Here is an 8,843-nt window from a genome sequence, read left to right on the forward strand (position 1 = left end):
ATAAATATTGATGAAGATTAAGAATTTTGCGTTTTATTTAAAATTTTCCGGAAACTTTTCGGTCACAATGTAAGTTATTATTACGTACTATAGTAGTAAATAGTAGTTATTCAAAAATAATTCAATTGATGTAATTACCCGATCTCCGCCTTAGAACAGGGATTTAGTACAGTTTATTAATCTTTGTTTAGAAATATATATAGGATTGTATATAAATATTAATCATTTTACTTTATATATGTAAAACGTGATACTCCCACGTCACAAATGAATGTGATATTATTTCACTTTAAAATTAAAATGCACTGAATGCAATGATGTTTAATTTTTATATTCGATTTTATTGGAAGTAAATTTGTGCGAATGCAATTGATATATCATTGAATTGCTTATATCACTTAAACAAACCAAAAAGAATACTAAAATACACGCCTCATATAAGGAACTTTAAATAAAAAGAACTTAATTTCATCAGTGAATTTTTCACTGACTACTACAACTTTCAGACTTTCCCTTCCTTATGAAGGGGAAACTCTCTATGACGTATGAAGGATTATAAAATATTGTCAACCAAATTGAATGAATGAAAATGCAGTGAAGATGTAAGTAAGTTTTATAATGTAATTTTGTTACTTGAAGTGTAATTTTTTTACCAACATCCTTGGCATAATATGTTTAGAATGATTATAGTAATGATGATGATGATTATGATGAGAACTTTATTAAAATTTATTGTGGCACTCGTAATACTTATTTCATTTTGTCACTTCTGCAAATTCTTAAGTGTTAAAATCACACTTAAGGCATTTTAAACAATATTTTAAAATCCTTACCTTTATTGCAATTCTATTTTTATGTTCCTAAAGTTACTTTAATGAAAATCCTTTCCATTTCTGACTTTCATCCTGCTCAACCTGTGATGTACACAATTCGTCGCGTGATGTGATAGTAATTTTTATCTATTATCCTAGCTTAACGTGCGCTTTGTTATGTGCTTTAACAGATTCATTACCCTAATACGTTTGTAATATATATTTTGTTGTTATTCGCTACATCTTCTAAGTAAGCATTTTGAGTTATCTAAGCAAACGGTTTCACGATACTTGTACTTATAATAAATAATTTGTGTAAATAGTACTATATCAATTTTTTCAAATATTTACTAAATACGTTATTCACAGATATGAAATGATTTTATTATTGATATATTTAAGACAATAACCTGTGATTTCAATAATATAACGGGTTAAAGTTCGAGCTAGTTAAGTTACACAAGATATGGTAAATGCCAATTTTTCTAAAACTTTGTTATTCAGAAATACAAATCGAAAAATGATAGATATTATCACTAGTCAGAAGTAAAAATTAAGTCCAAGTTTTTACAGTTCTAGTATAGTTTTATTAGGAAGAAAAAGCATATTAACCAATTAATATTCTCACTTCTACTCACTTGCAATGGTAGAGAAACTAACAGTCGCGAGATTACCGGGTCGACTGCCGAAGAGATGGCGTGAATGTTGGACGTCTGACTCTACAGAAACATAATAATTTGATATGTCATAATTTTACACAAATATGTCCAATTCAATTGTTGTAACAAAACAACAATCTTTATAGAATTAATATAATAAACAAGAAGAAGAAGACTTCTACTCATATGGGATAGTGCCATCATTTCCGTAAAAGTGTACCGGAAGTAATATTTTGTAAAGTATATAAACTCCATGTGGAAAAGGCCATTGGAACGTTCAGAAATAACGTTATAATAAAGGGTAAGGGTATTTTAAGTTTTTGGATGTATTTCAGAAAATACAACATATCTTTAAGTCTCACTTTTTATTTAATAATTATATACCTTTCACAATCTTACAAAAGTAAGATAACATGGCTCTTAAAATATGCTTTAAATGCAGTGATAAAACCAGAATTCGCTAGAAGTTTTTTCAATTGTTAACCCTTTTTCATTTAGGAATAAACAATGATCAGTTAAAGCTAAATGTGTTTAGTGTAAGGACAATATCTCGTCCCATGTTTGAATGAGTTAGTGCATTGTCCAGATGAAAATAAATTTTTTTTAAACTAAGAAAATAAAAATATCGCATTGCATTGTTTTACTTATATTATATATTTTATAATATATGTATCCAGAAAACCACTTCTAGGATGGAACTTAAACTTTCTTTAATCTTTAAAAAACTATGTTTACAATGAAGAGTAAGAAACGTGATATTACACTTTAATAGTATTGCACTCGCCAGAAATTCGTAGCTGCCACAAATATAGATACAGAAACCTTATTTTGTTTTAAATTTGTATTTGAATTAATAATTTTGATTCTGAAAAACGTTATACTCATATATTCATTTTCTATGATATAAAAAAGGCATGTGGTCGTGATTAGTTTTGCGAGGATATTAGTAGTATTCTTCCCGTGGGGCATGAATCTGAAACGATATCTATGCACTACTGTTGGCCGCTGAGGACTTATTTAAATATAATGAACAAATTACTGTGCTGAACGAATTTCTGAATTTCTGACGCTATCACACAATGCAATGTAGCGAATTTCTAATTCGAGTAATATTAAATATTTTATAAAAATAAAAGTAATAGAAACTTATTTGTGCAACATGTTGTCACAGTGCAGCCAAGGCAATGTTTACAATCGCACCTTTCCTGAATTTTAAGTTCAATGTTACAGTGTGATTAAGCCACAAGCAAACAAAGTATGCTAATAATGACAGCAAGTGCAACTGGTTCATTGCATAGGAAAATAGATGGAAATATCAATTACCAATTTGCATCTGAAACAAAACAATTCTTTATGGAACGTGTTGCGGCCAACACGATTTGGCTTAGTTATACTTGTGGAAATTTTTTCGGAGTTGCAAAATATGTTTCATTTTCCTTACTAAAAAATCATATGAACAAATTTTGGATATTAAAGAGATTTAAATTCATTGAAAATTAAAAAAAAAATACATTTAAATTCATCTAAATAGTACGTGACATATGATCACGGACATTAGTGAAAGAGTATTATTGAGTAATTTGAACTCAATATTAATCAATTATAAACTTATAGACTATATTATTAATAATTAATATAATTATTGGGCCCGGCGTTTAGAAACAAACTGAGACAAGTTATTAAGGAGGGTAAGACTTATCGACAAAAAAGTTGAAAAAAGATTTCATTATTTTTCAATCTTTTTATCGTTTAATTTAATAACTAAATATTTTGTTTATAACAGAAAAAATATCACTAAAACTTCTTTCTACTACCAACGGAAACATATTCTAAAGGACTCCAACAGGGAAAAATATCGGAACCATGCAAAGTCGACAGGTGTAAAACAGTGAGACGTGTTTTTAAGCCGGAACGTAGAGAATGATTTTGAGTACATATCGACAATATTCAGTAGTTCTGCTTGGATATATACCTTTTTTGATAATTTGATTCTAAGAAACATGTTAGCATTAAGAGAAATTTTTTGATTTCAAAAAGCTGAAACGAAATTTTTGTTATATAATAAATAAAGATAAGCTCGTTACGTGATAATACAGTCAAACACTTTAACATATTTAAATGAGGAAACGAAAAGGAGTGTTCATTCTAGTATTGAAGATGGATGAATATTACTAAATGGAACTTATTGAAAGATGAGTTATTGTGAAGTTTGTTGAAAATTTAGCAAGAACAGTATATGTTCGCTTAGTATTCTGTAGATTTAAGCTATCTGCAAAAATATGTCGAAACAGATGTTGAAAGTGTGCGTTATTGAAGAGAAGATGACCTGGGATTGTGTACATCGACTAGCTACTGACTCAGTTTTTGGCTGTATTGATTTGAGAAAAAACTATAACATTATGCAAAATATTCGTTCAAATTTATAAAAAAAATTATTTATATGTAAATCATGATAATTAGTATGATGATTAGATCTTCATAAAATGGAGATGTGTAGTGAATAATACTAATCATAAAAAAAAATATATGCGCTGTACTTTAGTATAGGGTAACTAAATCTTCTCTCGTTTCAAAAAATTTGATTTCCGCTCTAAATGTATCTCTATAACAAATTATGCTAAGCAAATTATGATCCATCAATAATGCTTACTATCATGCATCTCAATGCAATGCCATAGACATTTGTGTACTTTTTATTAGAAAAATATTCTATGATGCTAGCCTTATACTTATAATAATAACTTTATCTTAAGTATAGATTTATTAAAAACTGTGAAATTTAAATAACTATATTCATTAATTTATCAATTACATGGTGGTTTTTTGATGAATTATAAACAATTAATACACAGACATCGAGTTTATTTAAATATCTACTAATTAGGAACTTATCAGTACTCATATTCATTTTTATAATTTTTTAGAATAATTTTTACATTAACCTAACTGCTAAGTGCTTAATTAATTTATCTAAAGAAAAAAGCTTAATATTACTTATTAAGTCGAAACGAAGATATTTTTTTGTGGCCTCTATATTATTTAATCATTGTCAATTAGATCAAGAGAAATTTTAATTTAATATTGTTAGATCAACGTTAATATTAAATAATATTGGAATAAGAAGGAAATGAAAGATTTTTCAACTTAATGAAAGAAAAATATTCATTTTTGATCAAATTATTGATTGTTAGAATCAAATATTCGGTTTTATTTTAGAACTATTGTGATCATAACAAGACTATGATGGTAAAAAAAAGATATAATAATAGTATTGTTAAGAAAACTGATCAAATAAACCTGTATATCTCAAGACATTATTAAAAAAAATAAATCTTATTCATATTTACTGAATTAATTTGTTATGTTCACATAGGGTTGTGTGTCATTACTAGCTGGTGCGACACGATGTCAGATTCAGTTACTTCTTACACACAACCTTATGGGGATATAAAAACGTTTATTCATGCAACAAAATATGACAAATCCTTCCAAAATTATTCACATCAACAATTATTCGTGCCAAAATTAAAATTCATCGTTTTTTCACTAAGATATTAACTTATAAATTATAAATTATAACTAAGATATTAACTATAAAGTGACTTTACATTTATCGTTATTTAACTATACATTTATATAGAAAGCAGGACACAATTTTTTATATTACAAAAAAGAAGGAAATTTTTTTTAATTTACTTTACAAAAATTAATTTTTTTTTAAATTTATTGTACAAAGTATTTCTTTATACATTTCATTAACAGCAAAATGTTTGGAAATTATATTTTACTTATTTATTTATTATTTAGATTCTATCATTCGACCAATTTCTGTTAATATACATTTATTCATGCGTCCTTTACTTTAGTAAAGGTTCGATACTTTATGATATTATATGATATAGTGAAGCACTAAAAACTTTTGAATTGTAATAAGACGACTTATATGAGTTTATTAAAAAATTTTATTTCTTTTTATTTGACAATTATAATTTCCGACTTTAACAAAACGATTAGGCTGGATTGATTTATATATATTTAAAATAATAGTCCCTATGTAAAAGAAACACTAAGATATATAGATTTATGAGATAATATATCAGTTCGGTGATTTTTTTACTCCATTACAAAATCGTAAAAATGCACATTCTTGTATTTGTTTTTTAACATTATATGTAACTGTTTTTTTTTTATAAATTATATAAAATTAAGTATTATTAATATTATTAAATCTAATATATTAAAAACTGCGAATATATAGAATAACACTCACCTTAACGTTTTGTTTGGTAGTTCTGATGAAACTTTTTAAAACAAAAATAAAAGCTGATTCTGCTTTTAAAATCTGAGCTGTTATTCACTTGTAACTGTTGAGTTATTCACTTGTTGGACAACTGGATTCGAATGATACTTCTGCCAAAGTGACTTCGGCTTTTATGCATATCCTGTGCAGACAGACAACTGGAACAAAACATGCAGCAATCTCATTGGTTGTCATTTCCAATAAAGTAAACGCACTCGGCATGCTTTCGGGCGAAATAACTATGCCAACCACATGTTGCTCAACATCCTACCTAAATCATCCTGTGGGCGTTTGGGTGTTTGCATGCTGTAATCCATATTTGCCTTATTGGTAGCTGGAACCATTTATGACCGGCATTGTTTGATATTTTCCGTTTATGTTTGGACTTAAGGTTCGGTTTTTATGTTTAGTAGAATACTTAACGAACAAATTAAAAATATATAAAATTTTTTTTTTGTTTATTTACTCATTAGGATATTAATATTATTAATTAGTTCCTTTATGTGGACTAATATCGACAAATAGAATAAAATTAACATTTTTATAACATATGAAATGTTCTCATAGGCTATAAAACAGTGTTAATGGCAAATAATTTTTCTATAAATTTTTATTCTATGAACATAAAATTTTAGATAAATATTGATAATTATTCTAACAGTTATAAGGTTTCATAAAAAAGCATTAAATTAAAAAATAGCAGAAATTAATTATTGTTGTCTATTTAATATTAACATTGTCTTAATTAATGTCTTTATCCAAGCCTTGTATGATTGCAAGAACCAACATCATCCAACCCTACATTGTTTTGATATGGATACTACTACAAGTAGACTTATTCCTATATCACTATACTATGACTTTAACTAAATGTATACAAATATAAATAGTTTAAGTGATAGTTACTACGAGTTCGTATTGAACTCCAATTGTGAAGTGATCATATTCAGATACGAGTATTTGTCGGTTTCCAAAGTAGATAGCACAGTCCTGATAATCTTAAATATTGCACAAACGGTAACCAGATCTAGTAGTACTGGTGACTTTTGTATTTAATATATGATAATTTTATTTCTCATAAATGGATTACAAAAAAAATCAATGTAATAAACTAATATTTTTACTCAAAATGATAAACCAGAGACAGTGAAGCCAGCAGCTAAAATTTCGGTACACACTTTTATAACAATGAAAATGGAGATTTCAAAGATATCATAGAATATATTCATCAAAATTAAAATTTCTACAAGATTTGTATATAGCAACATCGCTTTATAACATTTATTTGGTATATTAAATAAACTTTATATAGTTAGATAATTAAGTCGCATATAAATAGTATGTAGCCTAGATTTACAAAAACAATCTTATGGGAAACAAATCATCCATCTTTCATACTGAAATTGCAGCCTTTGAAGCAAATGTCAGTAAGAGCATACGCTGTAAACAAACAAAGCAATCATATAACATACGCATATATATACAATAATTTAACAACTAACCAGTGGAAAAGATATTGAAAGTTAATAATATTTAAAAACACTTCAATATAATGGGATGTACCATTTTTACATTGCATAGGTTTTCCAAGCATCGAGATTTTATTTACATAAGACTGTACCTGATATTGTTTAATGCCGTCTACAAACACAAATATGATTTGACTTAAGCCCTTTTATGGATTATCTAAATATCACTCAAAGAAAACTATTAACAAATAGAATAGAAATTCTGATCTTTAATAAATCAGAATTCAGAATGCTAAATGCTTTATTAAAATTTACAGACCATATTCTAAAATAATTTTTTAGCTTAACGAAGTTAACTTTACATATGAGTAGAGCTATTGGAAAGAATGCTATACATATAGACTACGTTTAAAAAATTGGTGAATTGGATGTAGTTGTCTCTTTTGTATTTAAAGTGAAATATAAAACACTAGTTTTATATGTAAAAACTAGTGTTTCGAATCGAAACTTAATTGGAAAATTGACTAATTTAAGTTCTAAGCCTGGCACTTGCAGTGCAAACAATTTATATACGGACTATAAATTAATTTAAAAATTCGAATATTTCCTAAAATCACTGGTGATGAATACTTGGTAATACTCGAGACAGCGTTGTATGGTCAGCCAAATTTCAATAAATTACCTAAAATTTTGTTGTTGTCTTTTTATTTCTATTCGAACGTTTCCAACTTTTAAATAGTTTACTTTCATCGTACGATGCGTCATTTATGGCAAAAAAAATTAACATTGAAAAAATGATATATTAATTTATTTCGGTTCAGTACCAACAGCTCTAAAGAATACTGAAAGTGAGCGGTCATTACTCTTTAGTTGTTTAAACTTTAAAGAATAAAAACAAAAAGTTCAAAAGCCGTTTATTTTTATAAACAGAAGAGTTTTGTTTTTTTTTATTAAATGAATTTGTTCAGTATGATTAAAATAAAAAATTTTAGTTATGACCGAAAAAGTAATTTATTTTAAAAATATTATACATTCAAAATATTTACTCTGCACTGAACTGAAAGCTAAAAAAAGGATATTTTCTCTGGAACAAAAATCGGGACTTAACATATATATATATTATTATTCAATTGAATCGGAACGAAAAACTTTTGCGGTTGCAGAATCAGATAAAAAAAACATTCTTGCCTGGCTTTGGCTTGCAGAATGATGAGTTACGAGAGATATTTGGTTTTTATCAGTGAGATAAGTTATTTTATTCCAAATGTTGTTATCAAAAATACAATCAAACTATAATATGGTGTAATAAAATCTACTATAGTTATAGTCCGCACCTCTCTGGTGTATATTAGCATCAAGGCTATAAGTGTTTAAGAACTTGTTCAGATTCTGATTCTTAGTTATGTATATTATATTTTGTTTCCTAGCATTTGACTTTACGCTATTTCTCTGCTGACATTATTGGGTGAATTTATATTTATTTACATATATATGAACTCCTTCCTATATCCTTTTGCTTTCTCTTCGTTGTTTCTAAGGCGATAATTACTTGCCGCTGTTTTTTAGTTTTAGAAAATATTCTCGTACTGCTAGCTCAGACCTG

The sequence above is a fragment of the Teleopsis dalmanni genome, chromosome 2 (genome assembly GCF_002237135.1).
Source record: "Teleopsis dalmanni isolate 2A chromosome 2, ASM223713v2, whole genome shotgun sequence".
NCBI lineage: Eukaryota > Metazoa > Arthropoda > Insecta > Diptera > Diopsidae > Teleopsis > Teleopsis dalmanni.